Here is a 26834-nt window from a genome sequence, read left to right as displayed (position 1 = left end):
GTCGATCCATACCCCTAGCCTGGCATAGAGTTCTGGAGAGGTGAGGTTCTAGGACATATTGATGAGGTTGTCTGCCCAGGGAAGTCAGGATGGAATCATGGTAGCATCTGCAACTTGATGGTTGAAAGGTGGCAAGATATAAAGCAGGACAAGATGGTTAACTAGCAGGAAACAAAAAGTAAGAACTGAGCAGATGAGAATAGAGATCTTAGGGTGAGGGAAAGCTAGGATCCATTTTAAGCATGTTTCTAGGGACCCATGACTATGGAAGTTTTTGCTTGAGTTTGATATCTCACATGAAGTTGCATAAAAAATTGAAAAGACAGAATCAGAGTAGAGAAAAGGGTTAAAAGTTGGATAGGGCAAAGAATAGCTCCCATTCTTGAAAAAAATCTATGAATAAAAATAACTGTTTCGGGAGTCAGGCAGTAGCACAGTGGATAAGCGCATGTGGCACAAAGTGCAAGGACTGGCATAAGGATCCTGGTTTGAGCCCCCGACTGCCCACGTGCAGGGGAGTCACTTCACAGGCAGCGAAGCAGGACTGCAGGTATCTATCTTTCTCTCTCCTTCTCTGTCTTCCCTTCCTCTCTCCATTTTTTTCTGTCCTATCTACAACGACAACATCAAAAAGAACAACAATAATAACTACAACAACAATAAAAAAACAAGGGCAACAAAAAGGAAAATAAATATAAATTAAAAAAATAACTTTATCAGAGGTGGTTTTTACATATTATGAGCACATTGAAATCTAGGGAAAACTAAGTTGAGCTGTCACTCCCTGTGCCTCTGTGCCTACTTAACCCATACTGCTCAAAAATATTGCAGGCATATTGTAAAAAGGAGCATTTAATACCATTTGTAGGGGTCAAATCATAATGAGATCTTTCTCTCTTTTTGATGTATGCCATTCTCACAGGGGTGAGGTGGTATCTCAATGTTGTCTTTATTTGCATTTCTCTGACAATCAGTGATTGAAGCAATTTTTCATGTGTTTGTTAGCCTTTTGGATCTCTTCTGTAGTGAATGTTCTGTTCATATCCTCTGCCCCATTTTTGGGTGGGGTCATTTGCTTTTTTGGTGCTAAGTTTGCTGAGCTCTTTGTATATTTTGGTGATTAATCTCTTGTCTGATGCATGTCATGTGAAGATCATCTCCCATTCTGTGAGGGATCTCTTTGTGTGATAGTTTCTTTGGCTGTGCAGAAGCTTTTCAATTTGATGTAGTTCCATTGGTTTGTTTCTGCTTTAGTTTTCCTTGCAATTGGGTTTGAATCATCAAAGATGTCCTTGAGGTTTAGGTGGAAAAGTGTTCCACCAATGTTTTCCTCTAAATATTTGATAGTTTCTTGTCTAACAGTTGATCCATTTGGAGTTGATTTTTTTTTTCTGGTGAGATAAAATGGTTCAGTTTCATTCTTCTGCATGTTTCAACTCAGTTTTCCAAGAACCATTTATTGAAGAGAGCCTCCTTTCTCCATTTAATATTTTGGGACCCTTTTATCAAAGATTAGATGTCTATAGGTGTGGGGGGTTAGGTCTAGGTATTCAATTCTGTTCCACTGGTCTGTGTGCCTCTTTTTGTTCCAGTATCATGCTGTTTTGATGATGATGGCCTTATAATATAGTTTGAGATTTGGGAGAGTGTTGCCTTCATTTATGTTTCTTTTCCTCAAGATTGTCAAGTTTTGTCAATTGTCAAGTTTTGACAATTCTAGGTGTTTCTGGTTCCATATAAATGATTGTAATGTTTGTTCTATTCTCTTGAAGAAACTTGGTGGAACTTTGATGGGTATTATGTTAAATTTGCATGTGGCTCTGGGAAGAATATTCATTCTGATGATATGAATTCTTCCAATCCATGAGCACGGGATGTCTTTCCATCTCTTGGTACCATTTTCTATTTCCTTGAATAGTGATTCATAGTTTTCAGTATACAAGTCTTTCACTTCTTTGGTCAGGTTTATCCCTAGATATTTTATTGATTTTGCTGCAACAGTGAATGGGAATGATTTCTGGATGTCTTCTTCTTCTTCAGATTTAGTGTTTACATAAAGAAATGCCACTGATTTTTGTACATTGATTTTGTAGCCTGACACCTTGCTATATTGCCTAATAACTTCCAGTAATTTTCTGCTGGATTCTTTAGGTTTTTGTATGTATACTATGATATAATCTTCAAATAGTGAGAGCTTGACTTCTTCCCTTCCAATCTGTATTCCTTTGATTTCTTTCTCTTGCCTTATTGCTATGGGAAGAATTTCCAATACTATGTTGAAGAGTAATGGTGATAATGAACAGACCTGTCTAGTCCCCAATGTGAGGGGGAATGCTTTCAGCTTCAGTCTGTAAATTATCATGCTGGCTGTAGGTTTGCTATTTATGGACTCCACTATCTTGAGGAATTCCCTATCTATTCCCTTTCTTTGTAGTGTTTAGAGTATGAATGGGTGTTGTATTTTGTCAAAGGCTTTCTCTGCATCTGTTGAGGTAATCATGTGGTTTTTGGTTTTGCTTTTACTGATATGGTGAATGACACTGATTGAGTTACGTATGTTGAGCCAGCCTTGCATTTCTGGTCCTTTATTTTTATAGAGATAGAGAGGCAGAGCTATTAAGAAATAGATAGGTAGATAAATAGATAGATAGACAGACAGACAGACAGATAGATAGATGTTAGATAGAGGCACCAAATATCCTTTAATGTGGTGGGTACTAAGCTGAAATCTAGATTGTGCACATGTCAAAGCAGCACATTATCCAGTGATCTAAATTATTGATCTAATGAGTATTTCCCCAAGTTTTATGTTACTAGGTGAATATTAACAGAGTATAAGAAAGGAGAAAGTAAATTATATATCATTATTATACAAAAAAATTGAAGAAGATTATCATTTTATTTTTCCATTTAATGTCTCTGCATTTATTTGACATGGATAAATTCAGCTTGTGATGCTCTTTTATTCATTCTATTTGTGTGTTAATGGTTTACAGTACAGCTATTGTACTATTATTGTACTGTTGTACATGGGTATAATTTATCATCTACCCATCATAGTTGTCTGTCACCCCAATATTAGAACCTTTTCCATTATCATGCACCAGTACCACAAAACCCTATCCACTCCCTCCTTTCCTCTTTCTCTTGAATCTTATTCTTTGGTGAAATATAACCTATACAATTCAAGTTTTGCTTTGTGTTTTACTTTTCTGTCTTTGTATCTTAAGTTCCACTTATCAGTGATAGATATTTATCCTTGTCCTTTTGGCTTATCTCACTTAAAATTATTCTTTCAGGTTCCATCCACGATGAGGCAAAGGAGATAATTTTTGCCATTTTTAACAACAGAGTTGTATTCCATTATATATACATACCACATCTCTCTTAACAACTCATCTTTCTTGGGCATCTGGGTTGCTTCCAGTTAGGATATTGAAAGTCATGCTGTTATGAACATAGTTATGCATAGATCAGATAGTTGTTTTTGTTTTCTTAAGCTAAAAGACCAGGACATAAATTGCTATATAATAGAGTAGGTCCATTTCTACTATTCTAAGATGTCTCCAGACTGTTTCTCACAAAGATTGGACCAATTTACATTTTCCACCAGCAGTGTAGAAGTATTCTTTTTACCCACGTCCTCATCAACATATGTTGTTTCTGTTCTTCCTCATGTAAGGCATTTTCACAGATGTAAAGTGGTATCTCATTGTTCTTTGCATTTCTCTGATAATCGATTAGTTACTTTCTGTTTTGGTGATGAAAAGATTTTTTTGCTGTGAAAAAGATTTGCAGTTTGATGTAGTCCCATTAGTTCATGTTTTTTGTTTTGTTTTCCTTGCTGTTCGATTTGAATCTTTGAAGACATTTCTGAAGTAGAGATTGTTAAGTGTTCTGGCACTGTTTTCCTCTGTGTATTAGTGGCACTCCCCATACAAACATTAACTTAGAAGAAATGCAGAAACTGATCCCTTTTACTATAGCAGCAATCAAGTATTTAGGGATAAAGTTAACACAGGAGGGGAAAAAACATGTAGAGTGAAAATTAAGTCACTATTCAAGAAAATAGAGATACAAAGAAATGAAAAGATGTCTCATGTTCATGGACTGAAAGAGTTAACATGGAGTTATACCCCTCTTATCCTATGGTTTTGTCAATATTTCCTTTTTATAAATAAAAAATGACTATGCTACCCAGAGTCATATATACATTTGATATCATCTCTATCAAGGTACCACCAAGTTTATTAAAGAAGTAGAACAAAAACTACAGAAGTTTATTTGGAACCAGGAAATAGTTATAGTTGGAAAAAAAGAAAGAGAGAGAGAGAGAACACACTGGAAGATGGTGCTTCCTGGCCTTAAATTATACTACAGGGCTACTGTAGTCAAAAACCTCCTGGCACTAGAGCCAAAATGGACAAACCAATGTAATAGAATTGAAAGCCCAGAGGTAAGCCCTCACACCTTTGTACAATTAATTTTTGACAAGAGATTGCATAAAACATTAAATGGGGAAAAGAGAATATCTTCAAATGGTGTTAGGAGAACTAGGTTGAGATGTGCAAAAGAATGAAAATGGACCATGATATATTACCATGCACAAAAAATAATCAACTTAAAGTGATTCAAGTGCATGAACATTAGACTATAAACTAGTCACTGATTTTTTAATTAAGGAGAGTATATTTCATATATTGAAATCCAGTTTTCAACTCACTTGATTTGCTGATGACTCCAGCTTTATTTTTTTAAAGTCTGCTAATCCTCCAACTTCAGTATCGTGAGTATTTAGAACAATTGTACAACTTCTTCTATGACGCTGAGGATTTATTCTGATGTAGTCTCCACCCCCAGGTTTTACCACACCCCGCAAAATCCTAGCAGTGCCCCCTTCAACCAATCCTGGCCCCACACGTCACCCCTGGTTGTCGCCCAATAAAAGCCCCCTCACCCCTCCATTGCTCTCTCTGGGCTCTCAGCTTCCCCCTCTCTCTCGGCTCCTTCAGCTCTCTCTCAGATCTCTCTCGCCTCTCTCGCCCCGAGGTCAGGTATTGGGGACGGCCATTGTTGGCTGACTGCACATGGCCTGAGCCACCCCCCCATCCTATAATAAAGATTTGTGTACCTCACTTGCTCTGGACTTCCTCTCTCTTCTCTGCCGTGCAGCCCGACACCTGATTACCACAACAACAACATCTGGTGCCCATCATGTTCTGCACCCACTCCCCACTGGGTAGCCCGGCCTGAGGTCCCTGAAAGCCAACCAGACACAGGTAAGTGGCATCCGCCCACCTCTGTGGCCCCGCATTTCCCTCCACCATGGGAATTTTTTGTTTTATGAGGAGGTGTCCCAGTCATTATCTCCTTCTCTCCTGGGACAGATTTTCACTCTCAGAGATGGTTTAATTTTAGCTACACTGTGGGTTCTCATAGCTATAATTGTGACTTACAAGATATGTACAAAGTATCTGCCTTGAAGATATGCGACCTTGAGGCAGAGATACATGAGTTAAAGCACATGTGCTTAAGACTTAGACGCCCTAAGCGATCAGTGGCTACACCCAAAAATTCCGTTCCCACAGACACGTACAAGTGTTCAGAAGCTCCTCCTCTGACCCCACCCCCTGCCACCCCGGGTTCAGCTTCTCCTGAGGCTTCTGGTTCTCTGACCCAGCCCCCTGTTGATACGTCATCATTAAGAGACCTAGTTGCTGAGATACGAGAGTTAAAGGATATTTTTTCAGCATTTAAGGACTTTAAACTATGTGCAGTCTGCTCCGAGAGCTCCGTCCCTGTAGATACGTGTTCAGTTTCCCCTGAGGTCACTACAGCAGTTTCCACGGCACCTTCCACTTCTGTAGCTCCCTCTCCTGTGCCATCAAACCAAATCCACACCTTCCCGGTAAACGTGGCCCCCTCTAAACAAAACCCTCAGCCATGGCAGCCATACACCTCTAAAAAGCTCGGACAACTCAAACAAGCAGTCAGGGAGGACGGAATTCAGGTGCCATGGACTAAGTCATTTTAAGGAGTTTTTACCAGCAACTTAACACCCCCCCAGGACTGGAAAGACCTGGCTTGTGCTGCACTCCCAGACGCCCTCTAGCTACAGTGGACAGCATGCTTCCACGATGAGTGCTCTAAACAATCACAGGAAAATAGTAACAAACAGGTAGAATGGAATTTTGATGCTTTGTTTGGAGCAGGAGCTTATGAATCTGGAGCTCAGCAGGCAGAAGCCAGGTTTCCAACCTGTTATTTTGAACAGGTACACATCTGCACAACACAAGCATGGGAAAGGGTGACCCCACCCAATGTAGATTCGTCAGTTCCCATTAATTCTCTTCGCCAAGGCACTGATGAATCATTAGCGAGCTTCATCTCAAGGGTGAAGACAAGCTTAGAGAGAAAGGTTTATAATCCTGACGTCCGCTCACTACTCCTGCGCTCTATTGTCTGGGAAGGCATGATACCACAATTCCATCAGGCATGCCTTAATCTTAAACACCTTCACCCAGATAATTGGATTTTAGCGACCCAGGAACTTACATCAGGCAATTATGGGGCATCTGCTACGACACAGGTTTATGCAGTTACCCCACGTAATCAAAACGGGGCCTGCTTTCAGTGCAGTCGAGTAACCAATGTCCTGATAAGCTGCGACCACGCCTCCAGTCAGGGAAGCCCCGCCTCCAGTTAGAGCTACCGCGCCTCCAGTCAGGACAACCCCGCCTTTAGTCAGGGAGCCAGAAGCCACGTATGGTCTGTCTAAGATGTCATAAAGGGTTTCACTGGAAGAGAAATTGTTGGTCAAATTTTCACAAAGACGGCATGCCCCTGAATGGTACAAATTTGGGGCCTGAGATTTTGTGGACCACTCCTGTTTTAGTACGAGGTCACCCTTCTATGACAGTAAAGATTGGCAATATTCCTTTTAAATTTTTGATTGACACGGTGGCAGCAAAGACAATTTTAAGGCAAGAAGAGGTTCCCCAAGATTGAGAACTTATCCCTGGACCCAGTATACATGGAGTAGGAAGGGTGACCCAATCATTTTGCACACGAGACTCACTTATATGGGAAGACCTGGAAGGTTCTACAAGACACTTCCGCCCTTTGGTAGCTGATATTACCACCAACCTACTGGGCAGGGATATTCTGGAATATCGATGTTAGGATATCCACAGATGCCTCTGCAGAGCTTAACACTTGCTCCCGTGAGACCAGATCTAATCAGCACCCCCAGTACTAAATGCCACTGTTCGTAGCCAAACACCCCGCTTAAGCTGGCTTTCTAATGAGCCTGTCTGGGTGGAACAGTGGTCTTTACCTAGGGATAAGCTAGAAATTTTAAAAGAGCTCGTCCGAGAGCAGTTGTCCTTGGGACACATTTGTCATTCTCAAAGCCCATGGAATACTCCTGTCTTTGTGATTAAAAAGTGCTCGGGAAAATGGCGCCTCCTTCAAGATCTCCGTGCGGTAAATAAAACCATGCAGGTCTGGGGCTCCCCCCAAAGGGGTTTGCCTCTTGCTTCTGCAATTCTCACGTGAATTCCAATCATAGCTATTGATATACAAGATTGTTTTTCTCTATTCCCTTGCATCCGCAAGATTGTAAACATTTTGCCTTCTTTGTTCCATCTATTAATAACGCCAGCCCTGCTGATAGATTTGAATGGGTGGTGCTACCACAGGGTATGGCCAATAGTCCTACAATTTGTCAGGAGGCTGTTAAATCTGCCCTTGTCCCATATATTCATAAGGGCCTTAATGTTTTTCATTATAAAGATGATATTTTAATATGGGGAAAATCAGATACAGATCTCTATGCCTTACATGATTTTCTCATTCCTGCATTAAAGAAAAGCGGCCTTAATGTAGCTCCTGAGAAGATACAGCTAATTCCTCCAATTTCTTTCTTAGGTTCAGAGATTTCTTTAACGCAAATTCATTCCTTAATACCTAATGCCACCTTTCCTTCTAACCTTACTCTTGCTTCTTTACAAAGTTTTCTAGGAAATTTAAATTGACTTAGGTAGTATCTCTATCTGCCTAAAAGCTGCCTCCAACCACTGTTTGACCTATTTAAAGGAAACAAACAGTCCTCCTCAAAACGTAAGTTAACTCCTGAGGCCTCCTCGGCACTGGAAAGGGTTAACCAGGCCCTCCAGGACATGCACCTTGTTCGATTCTCTCCCTCCTCTCCGGTAAACCTTCTAATCTTCAACTCCACCCCCACAATAGTAGGGGCATTGTGGCAAGACCATGGGGTTCTCGAGTGGCTTCACACGCCGGTAGGAGGAGCTCTAAGACTCCTCACTGAGATAGACGTGTTAGCATTCATGGTTTGCCAAGGGAGAAATAGGTCTGTGCTGGTCTTAGGGAAAGAACCGGATTTAATTATTCTGCCCTTTTCTCTCACAGATACAGAGTGGCTTATACACCATCATTCCCACTTTGCCATAAGCTTCTTGGGGTTTCCAGGACAAATAGATAACCATTTTCCTTCTAATAACTTGATAGCTTCTTTACCTCTTTTGCCTCTACTAGCACCTAAACTTTTCTCTCGGGATCCCATTCCCTCTGCTCCTACTATCTTTACTGATGGTGGAAAAAGGGGAGCTGCTGCCCTTATATATTATCCAGACAAACAATCTCCTAAACCTCTCTTTACTGAGCTTCATGAGAATTCCCCTCAGTACAAAGAACTTTATGCTGTTTTCCTTGCATTAAAAGCTTTACCAGAATCCTTCAACCTTTTTTCTGATAGCGTGTATACTGTTAACTTACTCCCATGGCTTTCTCGTTCTTATGTGAAAATTGATGACAACCCACTTTCCCCTCTCTTGATTCAAATCGCCTCTATGCTCTGTTCTCGAACCCAACCACTGTATATTCAACACCTTCATTCCCACAGCCCTCTTCCTGGTTCCCTGTCCGAAGGGAATGCCACAGTTGACCGCCTTGCCTCCACAGGTTCCCAGTCTCTGTCTCTGATCCTGCTAATTTTCATTCTCTAACCCATGTTAATCTTAAAGGCCTTCAAGCTCGATTTCCTGATGTTCCTGTACCACAGTTAAAACATATCCTCGCTACATGCTCTTCTTGTGCAAGTCTCATAAAGACACCTGCTATCCAAACCCTTGGGGTTAACCCCTGAGGTTTAAAAGCTAATGCTATTTGCCAAATTGATGTCACCCACATACCAAACTTTGGCAAACAAAAATATGTGTTTGTCTCAATTGATACCTTTTCTAAATTTATGTGGGCTACAGCTCAGACAGGAGAAAGCTATAAAAAGCTTAAAAGCCATATGCTCTCCTGTTTTGCTGTGATGGGCTTACCTCTTCAACTAAAAACTGACTGTGGAACGGCATTTACCAGCAAACAATTTAAAGATTTTTGTTCCCGCTGGAACATTATTCATACCACAGACATTCCCTATAATCCACAGGGACAAGGCATTGTTGATAGGGCCCATCAAATCCTTAAGGCTCAGTTAAATAAAATTAAAGGAGGAATGTACCCCCCAAATATCCAGCTAGCAAAAGGCTTAACTACGCTAAATCTCTTTAATATTTACAATAACTTGGACCTACCTCCTATCATTCTTCACTGGCAAACACCATCTACCCTCCCATCCATTAAGGTCAAATGGAGAGACCCACTCGATAAAATTTTGAAAGGGCCTGATCCACTATTGACCATGGGAAGGGGCTTCACATGCGTTTTCCCTCAAAATTTCTCTAAACCTGTCTGGGTTCCTGCCCGCCATGTCCGACAATACCCGTAGGATGGTGCTGTTATCCCTGAAGAACAAGAAATACTACAAGAGGACCAGATGCAGGATACATCCCAGGACCCGTAATACGACATGGCAGTACGTACAAAATCTGGCTCACAGAGACCTCTCTCCTACCCTTTCCCTGAAAGTCTTATGTTATAACTGGCCAGTTTTGTTTTGTGAGTGAGTGTGTTGAATGACAAAATTTTTTTTTGCATGACCCATCTGCTCAGAGTACTCTAAATTGTAATTGGCTTTATATAAAAATGCTGGACACAGCCAAAGTTTCTGGAGACGTCCAGAAACATTCCAAAATTTTTGTTTTTCTCCCTCTTTTGATTTTTATATATAGTTTGTGGTATATATGTAAGTGTTTAGTCTTAAACTGTGTGACTAATGACAGATATAAATTTGTTTTTAAAATGATATATTTTTATAACAAAAGTTCTTTTCCTCCAGTGTGTTATAACTAAATGTTTATGGGTATGTCTCAAGTTTGGTAACACCCAAAGTGTAACCCTACAGCTACATTATTACCAGACAAGGTAAAAATTAATTTGCTAAGGTAACTAACTATTTAAGGTAAAAGTCTAAATGTTTAACATGACTATACCTTCCCAAAACTAAAATATATAAATTTTATATACAGGACACCCTTGGAGGGCCCCCAAAGGTGCCCTGTAAACTATCTTGTGGAAATTAATCCACAACAGATCTGGCACTGTAAACGTAAAAATCATTGCCACGAAAATGCATTAACTCTCTAAGCAATTTGAGTCTGTTTAAAATACATATTTTAGCTAAAATTGGTCTCAAGATCCTGCGGTAGAGACTGCTACAGGAGGTCACATTAGAAGACCTTTAAATAAAATCATAAAGAGATTTAAACCAATTTAATCATCGAGGTATCAACTATAACAAACCTATAACTTGTTACAAGTTCAAATTAACCACGAGTAGCAGTTTGTGTTTCTTTCACAGGAATCCTGGAAAAACCATCTGAACCCCTGCATACCCAGACGTCACCCACTAGATGGCACGACTACAGTGGCACACCTCCCGAAACCCTAGATGTCACTTTACGCGATCTGAAGAACCTGATACACAGACTCAAGGACAGAACTTTCTTAATGCCTGCTTGCCATTCCTGCTTCTGATTTGCATGTCACATGTTGGAGGTTCCAGCTGGCTATCTACAGAAAAGCAGAATTCCAGCGGCTGACCTCCCTCATGCAGCGTCTCATCCCCTGCCAATTCTTCCCTTAGCCATCTACTTTGGACTGAGACTTGTATTGGACTTTCTGGCATACCCTATAGACATTTTACACAATTTTAAAGCAGCTTATTCCCTTTCACACTGCTGGTTTTTCATAGACAGATCCTGAGTAGTTCATAGACTTTACAGACTGTTGCCTTGAGGACTATACAATGTCAAATAGCCCCTCTGTTTGGTGGGTCATGCCTTCCCACCTCCCCCTCATTATGTACCCTTGCCCCTTCCCCCCCCAAGCAGGGAACGTTCCTTTACACACCAATCCTTCCCTTCACTTCACACTGGCTTTTACTACTCCCCTACTTGTCCCTTCCTGTTTTGTTATATCATTTAGGTTTATACCCAAAAGGTTTCTGCTCCATGATAGTCTTTTACAGACTTTGAACCATCTTATGCTATTACTAGATAGAAAGATAGAAAAGATGTAGAGATATTGTGAAGAGATGGTTGAGCAGGCTGCGCTTAAACCTATGAGATGAGTCCCTCCAAGTCTCTCTCTCTAAAGAGGGGTTGAGCACAGGATGACGCATAAATCTCACAAGGTTGGCAGCCGTTTAAGCCTTCCCTCCTCCACAGAAAGTCCTACATCTTCCCACCTGAGCACGGCACTCTTTAATAGCATTTAAGCCTGCTCCATTCTATTTTTCTTTACTGTGTTCATTTAGATATAAAGGGAAAGGAGGAGATGACGCTGAGGAATTATTCTGATGCAGTCTCCACCCCCAGGTTTTACCACACCCCACGAAATCCTAGCAGTGCCCCCTTCAACCAATCCTGGCTCCACATGTCACCCCTGGTTGTCGCCCAACAAAAGCCCCCTCAACCCCCCCCCCCTGCTCTCTCTGGGCTCTTGGCTCCCTCCCTCTCTCTCTCTCTCTCTCTCTCTCAGCTCCTTCGGCTCTCTCTCAGATCTCTCTCGCTTCTCTCGCCCTGTGGTCAAATAGTGGGGATGGCCATTGTCGGCTGACTCCACGTGGCCTGAGCCACCCCCCCATCCTATAATAAAGATTTGTGTACCCCACTTGCTCTGGACTTCCTCTCTCTTCTCCATGGTGCAGCCCGACACCTGATCGCCACAACAACAACACTTCTATTTATATGTTATGCTATCAAAAGTCAAGTTTGATAACACTTTGTCCTATAAAATTACCAAAATGCATTGAACCACAGACATGTGTTTTCTAGGTCATTGTCTTTAATGAAATTAGTGGAAATCATGATTGGATGCTCTTGTTGTCAACTTCTAAACAGAAATCAAGAACTTATAGATCAAGGCACCTATTAAATTATCATCATCCCTTTCTTTCTTGTTCCTGTGGTTGTTCTATAAATTCTTTGTAACACTGATTTATGATTTTTATTGTTAATTTTCAGATAGACTAAAAAGTGCAACGCAAAAATGAAATTACCAGGAAAAGAGAAATAAATGGAGTTTTGTAAAGGATAAGGGCTGTGAATCATTTATTTTTGTGATTCAAAGCCAAAAGTGTCTGGCACATAATCAGTTCACAATGAAATTTTGTTAAAACCTGAAAACAGGCCACAATTTCTGATGCCTTTACTTCAGTAGCTTGTAGTTATTGGCCAAAATAAATGCTTGCTTTATTTTGTAGACAATGAAAACAAATCCAAGACTCTAGTTGTTAATCAAATGTCAAACTTCTCTAAATAACTTCTATTTGTTCTGCTCTTTTAGAATAGCACAAGAAGTCAAACTACATTGAGACAAATGTTATTGAAGTAGAAGAAATAACACTTTACTCATCTAGAAGTTGGAACACTTCCAATAACCTTCACTCCAGTGCTAGGCAGCTATTTTGAATCAGATGTATGGTGACCAAAAAGATAATTTTGTGTGGGCACTTTTCCATGTTTATAACCCATGTTTGAGCCTACCCCTCCCCTCACCATATACAAAGGGAGCTTTGGTGCTGTGGTCTTTTTGTTTGTTTGTTTATCTACCTCTATCTAAAAATGCATCTTAATATCTTATATCTTAATTGAATATGTAAAATACAGTAACAGGTATAATAGTACTTAATATTTCTGGAGTTAATCTAATCCATACCTATGTATTATTTGACATCGCTACACATATAATACTTACCCATTTGAGGAATGTAGTGAAGCATATTTTTAATTTCAGTGAAAGATAAGGTAAAAGTTAAAGCACATGGAAATTCATCATCTACCCAAAATTATTCAATTATTACATAGGAGAATTTAAACTTGAACCCAGAAGTCTGATCTAGGACCTATAATTATTTTGTGTCAGAAATGCAAAAGAAGCATAATATTCTGGCTTTTGTCTTATAAATTCATATCTAACTTTAAAATAATAAGCAATAAGAAAAGCGATACAGTAGTGGTTGATTCAGATTTACTTTATCTGTTCACTTACAAAATAAATTTCACCATTACTGGTTCCAGTAGTGTCTCCCTACCTCTCTGCCCAACATATACACACTGTAAGCATTCTCCTCCCTGTAACCTCAGCAATCTAAATCATTTTCAAACATATTTATTTGTCATTGAAGAATATCTGCTCACTCAACCATTTTAATGTCAAATGAGACAAACATAGGCCTACTTGTTGTAAGATCACTGCATAATAACCTCTATATTAATCATAAATTGTCTATACTTTTTAAGACAACTTTATCACAGTCATGAAATTCTCCCTCTGGAAGTTCTCAAACACTTAAATGGAAAGAAAGTTTGAGAAAAATGATGGACAGACAACCCCACCAATGTGTCCTGGAGCTCAGTTTACCCAGAGTCCCACCCTACTAGGGAAAGAGAGAGACAGGCTGGGAGTATGGATCAACCAGTCAATGCTCATGTTCAGCAAGGAAGCTCTTACAGAAGCCAGACCTTCCACCTTCTGCATCCCACAATGACCTTGGGTCCAAACTCCCAGAGGGTTAAAGAATAGGAAAGCAATCAGGGGAGGGGATGGGATACAGAGATCTGGTCTTGGGAATTGTGTGGAGTTGTACCCCTCTTATCCTATGGTTTTGTTCATGCTTCCTTTTTATAAAAAAAAATGATGTTTGATGAAAAGAATTTTTATATAAATTCACACCCTTTAAAGTGACCTATGTGAGGACTGTCAAAATAGCTCATGAGAATGGTAACACCTTCTTTGCCATGCACAGGACCCAGATTTGAGCCCACTCCCCACTGCACTGGAGAAAGCTTAAGTGCTGTGGTCGTTTTCCCTCTTTCTCAGTGTCTCTGTCTCTCTCTCCATAAGAAAAAGTTAGCCCAAAGTAAGAAAGCCCTAGTGATGACAAAGATAAATGAATAAATACGTAAATAAATGGACATAAAGTTATCTGTATAAAAATGTCAGTTAGAGAAATTTATATTCTTAAGCTCTCCATTCATTAGATGTATTACTTTTGGGGTAGTTTCTGTTTAATTTATGTCTATATTTTACCATTAAAATTATCTTATCAGCATTATTAATAAAGCAAAACATTTTTAAATGTATTTCGTTGAGTATGTCCTGCACTACAGGAACTCAATAATTGTTGATTTGGAATGCCGTTCTACAAAAATATATGAAATGGAGACCGGGGTTGTGCAGTGGGTTAAGTGCATGTGGCGCAAAGCTCAAGGACTGGCAGAAGGATGCTGGTTCAAGCCCCCCGGCTCCTCACCTGCATGGGAGTCACTTCACAGGCAGTGAAGCAGGTTTGCAGGTGTCTATCTTTCTCTCCCCCTCTCTGTCTTCCCCTCCTCTCCCCATTTCTCTCTGTCCTATCCAACAACAATGACAATAACAATGATAATAATAACCACAGCAATGCTAATACAACCAGGATAACAAAAAAAGGGGGAGGAATGGCCTCCAGGAGCAGTGGATTTGTGATGCAGGCACTTAGCCCTGGCAATAACCCTGGAGGCATATATATATATGAAATGAGATGGATGGTTTTTCTGTTTTGTTTCTTAAGTTGTTGGAGCTTGACCAGAGACTTTTTTTGGATAAAAAGAGAGAGGGAAAGTCACCACAGCATGGGAGCATCCTCAAATAGGTTCAAATATAGGTTACATGTGTGGCAATGCAGGTGCACTACCCAAGTAAACTATTTTCCTAGCCCGATTGTTCTGGGTTTTATCCAGAAGTCAGATTTATCAAGGCATCTTATAAAAAGAATAGTTTAGAATAGGATCTAGAGTAAGATCATGCAAACTCTATTTCTTAGTCTTTTTTTATTCCCTTTTGTTGCCCTTGTTGTTTTATTGTTGTAGTTATTATTATTGTTGCCATCATTGTTTTGATAGGACAGAGAGTAATGAAGAGAGAAGGGTAAGACAGAGAGGGGGAGAGAAAGATAGACACCTGCAGACCTGCTTCACAGCCTGTGAAGCGACTCCCCTGTAGGTGGGGAGCTGGGAGCTCTAACTGGGATCCTTAGCCAGTTATTGTGCTTTGTGACACCTGCTCTTAACCCGCTGCACTACCGCTCGACTCCCAGTTCTTAGTCTTTAGTGACCTTAAGTCCTCTTAGGGAATATAACTCTGTACACTGCAGAACGATCCTGTACATAATTCCCCGAGTTACCCCCTTCCTCTCTCTGGTTTCCCTAGCCTCACTACCTTTCAGATAACATATTTTTTAATTTTATTTATAAAAAGGAAACACTGGACTGGCAGAAGGATCCCGGTCTGAGCCCTGGCTCCCCAACTGTAGGGAAGTCATTTCACAGGCGGTGAAGGTCTGCAGGTGTCTGTCTAACTTCAACTCTGTCCTATCTTAAAAATAAATAAATAAATAAATAAATAAATAAATAAATAAATAAATAAAATAAAGGAACCACTGACAAAACCATAGGATAAGAGGGGTACAACTCCACACAGTTCCCAATACCAGAACTGCATATCCCATCCCATCCCTTGATAGCTTTCCTATTCTTTAACCCTCTGGGAGTATGGCCCCAAGGTCATTGTGGGATGCAAAAGGTAGAAGATCTGGCTTCTGTAATTGCTTCCCTGCTGAACATGGGCATTGGCAGGTCGATCCATACTCCCAGCCTGCCTCTCTCTTTCCTAGTGGGGCCGGGTTCTGGGCAATTGGAGCTCCAGGACACAGACTTTTTTTTTTTTAATTTCTTTATTGGGGAATTAATGTTTTACATTCAACAGTAAAACAATAGTTTGTACATGCGTAAAATTTCCCAGATTTCAATACAACAATACAACCCCCACTAGGTCCTTTGTCATCCTTTTTGGATCTGTATTCTCCCCCCACCCCCGCACCCCCCAGAGTCTTTTACTTTGGTGCATTACGCCAATTCCACTTCAGGTTCTACTTGTGTTTTCTCTTCTGATCTTGTTTTTCAACTTCTGCCTGACAGCGAGATCATCCCATATTCATCCTTCTATTTTTGACTTATTCCACTTAACATGATTTCTTCAAGCTTCAAGATGAGCTGAAAATGGGAAGTCACCTTTTTAGTAGTTGAGTAGTATTCCATTGTGTATCTATACCACAACTTGCTCAGCCACTCATCTTTTGATGGACACCTGGGTTGCTTCCAAATTTTGATTATTACAAATTGTGCTGCTAGGAACATAGGTATACACAAATCCTTTTGAATGGGTGTGTTGGGTTTCTTAGGATATATCTCCAGGAGAGAAATTTCAGGATCATAGGGTAGGTTCACTTATAGCCTTCTGAGAGTTCTCCAAACTGCTCTCCACAGAGGCTGGACCAATTGACATTCCTACCAGTAGTGCAGGAGGGTTCCTTTGACCCCACAACCTCTCCAGCTTTTGTTGCTGCCACTTTTTCTGAGATCTGCCATTCACACAGGAGTGAAGTGTAATCTCATTGTTGTCTTCATTTGCATTTCACTGATAATCAAAGACTTGAAACATTTTTTTCTATTGTTTCTCAGCCTTTTGTATCTCTTCTGTGGTGAATATTCTGTCAATGTCCTTTCCCCATTTTTGGATGGGGTTATTTGTTTTCTTATTGTTGAGTTTGGCAAGCTCTTTATTTATTATGGTTATTAGCCTCTTGTCTGATGTATGGCATGTAAAGATCTTCTCTGAGGGGTCTCCTGGTTTGGGTAGTCGTTTCTTTTGCTGTGCAGAAGCTTTTAATCTGATGTAGTTCCATAGGTTTATGCTTGGCTCAGTCTTCTTTGTAATTGGATTCATTTCATTGAAGATGTCTTTAAAATTTATGTGGAAAAGATTTTCCAATATTTTCCTCTAAGTCTATGATAGTTTCTGGACTGACATTCAAGTCCCTGATCCACTTGGAATTTACTTTTGTATTTGATGAGATATAGTGTTTCAGTTTCATTCTGTTGCATGTTTCAACCCATTTTTTCTAACACCACTTATTGAAGAGACTCTGTTTTCCCCATTGAATAGTCTGGGCACCTTTGTCAAATATTAGATGTCCATAGGTGTGGGCGTTAGGGTTAGGGTTAGGGTTAGCCTTCTGGGCTCTCAATTCTGTTCCACTGGTCAGTATGTCTACTCATGTTCCAGTACCAAGCAGTTTTGATGACAATAGCCATATAATACAATTTGAGATCTGGGAGTGTAATGCCGCTGGTTCTGTTCTTTCTTCTCACGATTGTCTTGGCAATTCTCAGTCTTTTCTGGTTCCAGATGAACATTTGTAGCATTTTCTTCTATTCTCCTAAAAATGTATTTGTGATCTTGATGGGGATAGCATTAAATTTATATATGGCTCTGGGTAGCATATTCATTTTGATGATGTTAATTCTTCCAACCCATGAACATGGAATATCTTTCCACTTCTTTGTGTCTTTTTGAATTTCCTTTGAGTAGTGACTCATAATTTTCAGTATACAAGTCTTTCACTTCTTTGGTTAGGTTTATTCCTAGATATTTTATTGTTTTTTTTTATTATGATAAAAGGAATATATTTCTAGATTTCAACTTCTTCTAACTTAGTGTTTGCATAGAGGAATGCCACTGCCTTTTGAATATTAATTTTGTAGCCTGACACCTTACTGTATTGCCTGATGATTTCCAAAATATTCTTGCTGGATTCCTTAGGTTTTCTATGTATACTATCATGTCATCTGCAAATAGGGAGAGTTTGACTTCTTCTCTTCCAATCTGCATCCCTTTTTTTTAAAAAAAATTTTTATTTAAGAAAGGATTAATGAACAAAAACATAAGGTAGGAGGGGTACAACTCTACACAATTCCCACCACCCAATCTCCATAACCCACCCCCTCCCATGATAGCTTTCCCATTCTCTAGCCCTCTGGGAGCATGGACCCAGGGTAGTTGAGGGTTGCAGAAGGTAGAAGGTCTGGCTTCTGTAATTGCTTCCCCGCTGAACATGGGCGTTGACTGGTCGGTCCATACTCCCAGTCTGCCTCTCTCTTTCCCTAGTAAGGTGTGTCTGTGGGGAAGCTGAGCTCCAGGACACATTGGTGGGGTCTTCAATCCAGGGAAGCCTGGCTAGCATCCTGGTGGCATCTGGAACCTGGTGATTGAAAAGAGAGTTAACATACGAAGCCAAACAATTTGTTGAGCAATCATGGATCCCAAGCTTGGAATAGTGGAGAGGAAGTGTTAGGGAGGTACTCACTGCAAACTCTAGTGTACTTCTGCTTTCAGGTATATATTTTGCAGTAGTTTATGGATACGTGTGAACATATGCTCTCTCTCACAGAAACTGGTGTATATCTAGGTTATGGGACTTTGTTAGAAAGTGAACTATCTGAGATGAAATTAGAATGTACTATAAAAGGAAAGGTCTCACCCGAGTAATGAAGCTGAAGGGTTGTCATTCCACACGTGAAGTCTCTGGACACAGTCTGAGGTGAAGCATGTTGAGGTGGCAATCGTTGCGTTGGTTAGGTTGTGATCGGCGGATGCTATATTTTTTGATATGGATTGGGAGAGGCATATGGGAAAGTGGGCCCTATCCAAGGGTTCCAGGACTGGGGGAAGTAGGGGCTCTATAGTGGAGATGTGAGGTTCCTGATATCTTAGGGTTCAAAAAGACAATCAATAGTTAATGTTATCATCACATTATTTGGTAATTGGGTTAACTTTGAAAAGTCCTTTTGTTATGGTTTGCTGTATAGTATCCAGTATCTTGTATATAGCTGTGCTATTGGATGCTTCTAATCTACTTGGTCTAGGCTTTTGAGAGAGTTCGCATATCAAATACACAGCCTATATATTAAAAAGATTCAGTTTGTGTTTGAGAAACTTTGAGACATACAACTGATTTTCCCCCTCTAATATTAATTAACTACTGATTTATATATCTACATTTTGCTAGGAGTGTACATAAACACCATTCCCACCACCAAAAGACTGTGACCCATCCCTCCCACCCACTCCCACCCCTCACTGTCCCAGGAAGCTGCATGTCTACCCCTCACCACTGGGTTTTTACTTTGGTGCCCTACTTACAATTTGATCAGGTCCTGCTTTTAGTTTCCCTTTCAGATCTTCTTAGTTAACTTCTGTTGATGAGTGGGATCATCGCATACTCATCTCTATCTTTCTGACTTAGTTCACTTAACATAATTCCTTCTAGCTCTGTCCAAGATGGGTCAGAGAAGGTGGGTTTATTGTTCTTGATAGCTGCATAGTTTTGCATCCCTTTAATTCTTTGCTCCTGCCTGAGTGCTATGGCAAGAACTTCCAACACTATGTTGAATAATAATGGTGAAAGTGGGCAGCCCTGTCTAGTACCTGGTCTAAGGGGAAATGCTTCCAGTTTTCTACCATTGAGTATGATGTTGGCTGTAGGTTTGCTCTATATAGACTTCATTATCTTGAGGAATTTTCCATCTATTCCCATTTTTTGTAGTGTTTTGATCATAAAGGGATGTTGGATTTTGTCAAAGGCTTTCTCTGCATCTATTGATATGTCCATGTGGCATTTGGTCTTGCTTTTGCTGATGTGGTGGATCACGTTGATTGATTTACATATACTAAACCAACCTTGCATGCCTGGGATAAACCCTACTTGCTCATGATGAACAATCTTTTTAATATACTGCTGTATCCAGTTGGCTAGAATTTTGTTCAATATTTTAGCATCTATGTTCATCAGCGATATTGGTCTGTAGTTTTCTTTTTTGGTTGTGTCCCTGTCTGCTTGATATTGGCTTCATGGAAGCTGGAACGGAGTATTCCAGTGTCTTCAATCTTCTAGAAAACTTTTAAAAGTAGAAGTATTAGTTCTTATTTGAAGGTTTTGTAGAATTCACTTATAAAACCATCTGGTCCAGGACTTTTTTGGGGGGAAAGGTTTTTGATAACTGTTTCAATTTCATTAGCTGTGATGGGCCTGTTCATGTTATCTAGTTATTCTTTAATTTTGGAAGTTCATAGTTATCTAGGAAATTGTCCATTTCTTCTTGGTTCTCCAGCTTGGTGGCATACAGTTGTTCATAGAAGCCTTGAATGATATGTTGAATTTCTACAGTGTCCGTTGTGATATCTCTTCTTTCATTTATGATCTGATTTATTTGGATCTTCTCTCTGTTTTGTGAGTCTGGCTAAATGTTTGTTGATTTTGTTCACTCTTTCAAAGAACCAACATTTATTTTCATTGATCTTTTGTATGGTTTTCTTAATTTCAATGTTATTGATTTCTGCCCTAACTTTAGTGATTTCTGTTCTTCTGGTTGCTTTAAAGTTTCTTTGTTCTTCTTCTAGGTCTTTAAGATGTGCAATGAGGCTATTTATTTGTGCTTTTTCTTGTTTCCTGGTGTGTGCTTGTATGGCTATGAACTTCCCTCTCAGTCTTAGTTTTTTGTTTGTTTGTTTGTTAAATCAGGAGCCCCCTGTAAATAACTGCACTGGAAGTATATATTGAGTATATCTTACTAAAAGATAGTATGTGATGTGAGAAAACCTAGAAATAAAAAGAAAGGAATATTCCAGTCCTAGGCATACAATAGTTTATAATACTCCATAGGTATTCCATTCTCACAGTTATGGTCATTAGACTTAAAAAATATCACTGAGGGTCTTATTAAACTTGTAGAATTATTCACTGATATAAAATATGAATTTTATTGGAATTTTTATTATACAACTTCATTTACAATCAGTAAAGGAGACTAAAATAATATAACTATTCTAGTAGAAGGAATCAATAACAAATGGGGATGTCAGAAATATCAAAATAAAAATAGTATTTTGGGATTGAAAAAGTGGTTAGGCTTATTGATCACTTGTGATATAGCAGACAATCTGTAGGTATTTCCCTTTAATGCAATACTATGATATTGTAAAGTATGATATAAGTAATATTAAAGTATGAAATGTTTACAGATATTTTAAATAAATAACCCAAAATATAAAAAAATATAATAGTTTCTACATGCATACTATTTCACAGTTTTCCACATAATAATTCAGTTCCCTCTAGGTCCTCTAATACCATCATGTTTCAGGACCTGAACCTTCCCCCATCTCAGAATCTTTTACTTTGGTGCAGTACATCAACTCCAGTCCAAGTTCTGTTTTGTGTTTTCCCTTCTGCTCTTATTTTTCAATTTCTATCTATGAGTGAGATCGTCCCATACTTATCCTTATCTTTCTGGCAGATCTCTCTTAACATGATTTGTTCAAGAGGAGCTCAGTTCTAAATACACTTGATAGCCTTCAATATTTTTGGCTTCTTAATTATGATTATTATCATCAATTATCTCATGTATTACTATGTTCATATACTACTATCTCTGATAGAATGAGTCTCTTTGAAGGCACAGGGTAGTTTTTTGTTTGTTTTTGTTTTATCTCTGGGACCTGGTGCCTACATGAGGACTCCATCAATTCTACCTGTCAATTCTTTTCCTTTTTCTTTGATAGAATGTGAGAAACAGAAATAAGAGAGAGAGAGACTGACTGCAAGTATTGCTCTACCACTTGTGAAGCCCTTTCCTCATGGATGAGGCCAGATGTGTGAGCCCTATTCAGACATGGTAACGTATCTGCTCTACTGGGTATCACTCGGTTACTTTCCTTTTTTTTTTTTAACTCGTATTATATTCTGTCACCTAGTAGATTCTCAATAAATATAGGCTGGATGGATAAAAAATAGCTACCCTATCATTTTGACAATAATGATAAGGACAGGTAAGATAGTAGTTGCAAAAGTAACTTTTGAATGGTAAAGTACAGTGAAATTTACTATTATTAGATAGATCTTAACACTGTCATGTGACTTGCACACAGTTATAGAGTTTCTGTATAGGAGAACTATTTAGAATATGCACCCAAATTGACTCAAAGACCTATAGACAGTTATTTTGCTCTAGCTTATTTGTAGCTATATGGTTATTGCTGGGGCTCTGTGCCAGCACTAGGAATCCACTGTTCCTGGAGGCCATTTTTCCATTTTGTTGGATAGGACAGAGAGAAATTGAGAGACAAGGGGAGATAGAGAGGGAGAGAGACAGACACCTGTAACTCTGCTTCACCACTTGTGAAGCTACTCACTTGAGGATGGGGAGCCAGGGCTTGAAGCAGGATCCTTGTGTGGGTCCTTTTGCATTGTACAATGTGTGCTTAATCTGGCGTGCCACCGCCTGACCCCCTACCAACTTCTTCAAACAAAATAATACTTTTATTTTCATTGTATCAGATTGATACATCAAAGAGATTTCATTCTATTAAATTTTCCAGTAGTAGAGTTGAATATGATCTGAAGAATTTTTTATTTATTTTTAAAAATATATATAGAACATTTATCTTTTGTTAATATTTAATCTTTCATTGATAACCGAAGGCTGATTGAAATCATTATACTTAACTATTTTTTATTTTTACTTTCATATGCATGGCAAAGGATAGGTCAGCTGAGGGCTCAATGTTGAAAAAAAAAAGCAACAGAAAACTCACTTCTCTGTAACTTCTCAGCCAGTTTTTCCATGGCCTCATGAAACACACATATTGAGGCTGATTTTAGTTTTAAAGCATATTTGCCTGGAGTGAATGAACTCTCTTGAGATTACATTTGTAGCTCCTTGAAAGTAGATCACTTAAGAGAAACCTTGTGCTCTTATTTTATAATTGTTTGAAACACTGTTTGACAAAATTCAGTTTTTTAGCCTTAAAATATATTTTATATAAATGGCATACATGAGTGTCTAAGAGTCTTTTCATGATATAATCAGGATTTTAAGTGAATATGATTATTTCATCAACCTCACTGTCACTTTATGTTCATTCTGTTTCCTATATAATTCTTATATAATATTTAATATTTCTTTTAGAGCAAGAGAAAACTTGTATTCTGGATTATTTATTAGTCACCTTAAATACTCCATCACCAAACATACTACATTGTGAATATTCCATTTATAAGAGAATGAGAGTCTATTAGTGAATAAAACATTAAGGAATTCAAAGGCTCATTTTGGTCAAATATTAAAATGAATGAAGTTATGAGGACTTCAAACTACTAAAGTACAGGTAAATATCTTTGAAGATGATGTATCTACATCTCTTGAACTATATTTTATTCTAAAAATACTACTGAGAAAGGAGAGAAATCCAAGTACTGAGATGCTTCAAACAGTTATCAATAGCACTGAGAAAACAGGAAACTTAATTTAGGAAAGCAGCCACTACAGAAAGACTTGTTATTGCTTTCAAATATTGGAAGAAACACCACACCAGAGAATCCTTGGAGCACAAATTTCTCATTATTTGGCCCATTCATTTTTTTTTTAATTTGGTCCATTCTTTAGAAAGCGAGTTTTTATGAGAAGGTTCTAAATCTTCCATACCCAAGTAGGGAAGGACTTGGGTATTAAATGTCAAAGCATTAAAATTGTGAGCTAGAAATTTTCTTACTGCGCTGGGCTAACATCGTGGGTAGGAGAGAGATGATCCAGGAACCAAGCTTGTGGTGATAGCAATACAATCTTTATTCATGCGGGAGCCCCAGAGTCTGGCTTGAGTGCAGTGGGTTAAGCCATGTGGAGACAGCCGCAATGGCCTGCGACAGCCTCCTGGTCTGCACTCAGAGGAAAAGAGAGAAACCAGAAATGGAAGTGGCTTTTATAATACCATAACTGGGAGGGGCTGGAAATGGTAGGGGCTTCCCTAGCAACCGTTGCCAGGGATTCAGTTGGTGGGAATAATATCCTCTGGGGACTTAGGAGGGAGACCTTTAATCATTTATAGAACAAAGCAGAAGATTGGTATATAGATAAAAAGGGGCGGGCCATACTAGCATGGAAATAGGGTGGTTTGTGGGCCCTGCCAAGCTTGACCACATCTGCACAATTTCCCAACATTACTAAATATGCTACAGTTAGGTACCACATTTTCAGATTAATATAATGAACTTGATATAGACTTCTGATTGAAGATGCTCCAAGTAGAAATCATATTTCTGGGCTGACAGGATGAACTTTCTATTACATTGTTTTTGAAGAATAATCACTGGCAATTGCAGTGCCTTAGATGCATGAATATATGAAATATAGAACTTGTTTTCTTGTAGGTATTTGGGAGTCATTGACTCTATCACTTAAACACAATCTTATTATCTTTAGTTCTAGTCAAGGACTCAGATAAAACTGCATTTTGAAACACCTGTCTGAAAATTTTAAGTATTTCAATTACCTGCTACTAGTCTGGCTTAGGTTTAGCCAGCAAACTGCCCTAGGCTATGGCTCCACTCTCTACTAATTTCTGGATGCTATTTGAGTCCTATCTCCATGTAGGAAACTGATCAAATACTCCTAATGAGATCCAGGGTCTCCCTCTCCCTCTCCCTCTCCCTCTCCCTCTCCCTCTCCCTCTCCCTCTCCCTCTCCCTCTCCCTCTCCCTCTCCCTCTCCCTCTCCCTCTCCCTCTCCCTCTCCCTCTCCCTGTCTCTCTCTCTCCCCTTTCCTTTCTCATCTCTCTCACCTCATGATTAAATCCAATTCTAGCTGTCCTGTATTGAATCTTTTACAAAAGACTGTATGATATTGGACCTTCTGAATGGTGCTGAAAATCTAATTTTGAGTTAACTTTCACTCATGTTAGATTTAGGATGAGTTAGAGTTTTGGCTTACTAATAATGCTCACTGCAATTCAATGACAATAAAAACAGTTAAAAAGATTAAGTTTGAAGTATAAATAAATTAAGTGGTAGGAAGAAAAAAAATGAGTCAAGTTCAGTATTAGAGAAAATACCAGTTAAATATTTGCTAAGCTTCTTAAATACTGTTACAAATTATGCAAAATATTTCTATATAAATATAAATTTATTCTATATAAATTCAAGATCAAAAATAACGTTCACATGTATATGACTTTTAAGTTTTTGTGGGACATGGCCCTGGATATATATATATCCTACAGTCTAGGGAGTAAAGAATGTCTTTGTTGAAGAACATTCTTTAATACCACAGTACCATAGCCATGTCATATAGTTCTCTGACTTATTACTCTACAATTCAATACAATCAATAGTTCCAGATGCAAATATGATCATATGTAATCTTTCACTTAATCACACAGGTCTCTATCTTCTTTTTATTTTCAATTTCTTTATTGAGGAACTAATGATTTACAGTCAACAGTAAGATAAAATACAATAGTTTGTACATGTGTAATACTTATATATTACATAACAGTTCAAACCCCACAGGCCTCCCTCTGTTTCCCAAGACCTGAACCATCCCCCCACCCCAGCATCTTACTTTGGTACAATATACCAAGTTCTGCTTTGTGTTTTCCTTTCTGTTTTTATTTTTCAACTTCTGTCTATAAGTGAAATCATTCCATATTCTTCCCTCATCTCTTACATTTACAGATGGGTGTAATAGATGAGCCCTTAACATTTATAAAGAAGACTAATAAAAAAAACTTGATAATAACTAAATTACCAAATTATATGTTGAGTATTAAAATGGTCCAGTATTTTTGTCTTTCCACAATGCATAAAATGAGTTAACTTCAACCTTTCACATAGGATCTGATGTTCCTGATCACTATTTAATATCTATCATTATTACATATGATCTTATTTTAATGTGTTAAAGTGACAATATCTTCCCTTTGAAGAGTTAAGTGTACTGTAAGTCACAGAAAAGCAGTAAGCTTAGGGCAGTCAAGGGAACAAAGTTTTATGGCAAAGACTAAAGTATTTAATTGTATGTAAAATCATACCTCCTTAAAGAATTGTTTTTCAAAGATTTTGTTTTGAAACATATTGCTTGTGATATAAAATAGTCCTTGGAAAGAGGCCCGGATAAAATTTAGAAACATGTTAACAGCACAATGGATAGACTTTAAATTTAGGGACATCTTAGATTATACCCACTGTTGGCTCTTCAGTGAATCTTTAGTGAACCTAGAAGACCACGGCAACTCAGAAAACAGCAACAACCAGAGAAGCCATCTTTCCAGGAAAGGAGAACACAAAATCACAAGTGCCTAGACATTGAGAATTTTATATTCATTTCTAAACTTTCCTAAGGCAACAAAACTATTCGGGCCTCTACTCAGGTAATCTCTCTCTAGTCTATGAAAAAAGGGAGAAAATGAACCACTAAAGTCCTCTAGATCCTTCCCACTCAATAACTAGTCAGCAGTTACAGAAGCCAAACCTTCCACCTTCTGCACCCTATAAGGATCCTGCATCCATGCTCCCAGAGAAAAGGAAAGAATAGGAAAGCTTTCATCGGGGGCAGGGTGTGTGTGTGGATATGGAACTCTGGTCTTGTCGATACTCTTTTTTATAAATAAATTTTAAAAAATAGTCAATTAAAAGTGTAATAAATGAATAA

Source organism: Erinaceus europaeus, chromosome 10 (genome assembly GCF_950295315.1).
Source record: "Erinaceus europaeus chromosome 10, mEriEur2.1, whole genome shotgun sequence".
Classification (NCBI taxonomy): Eukaryota; Metazoa; Chordata; class Mammalia; order Eulipotyphla; family Erinaceidae; genus Erinaceus; species Erinaceus europaeus.
This window is presented reverse-complemented; position numbering follows the sequence as displayed.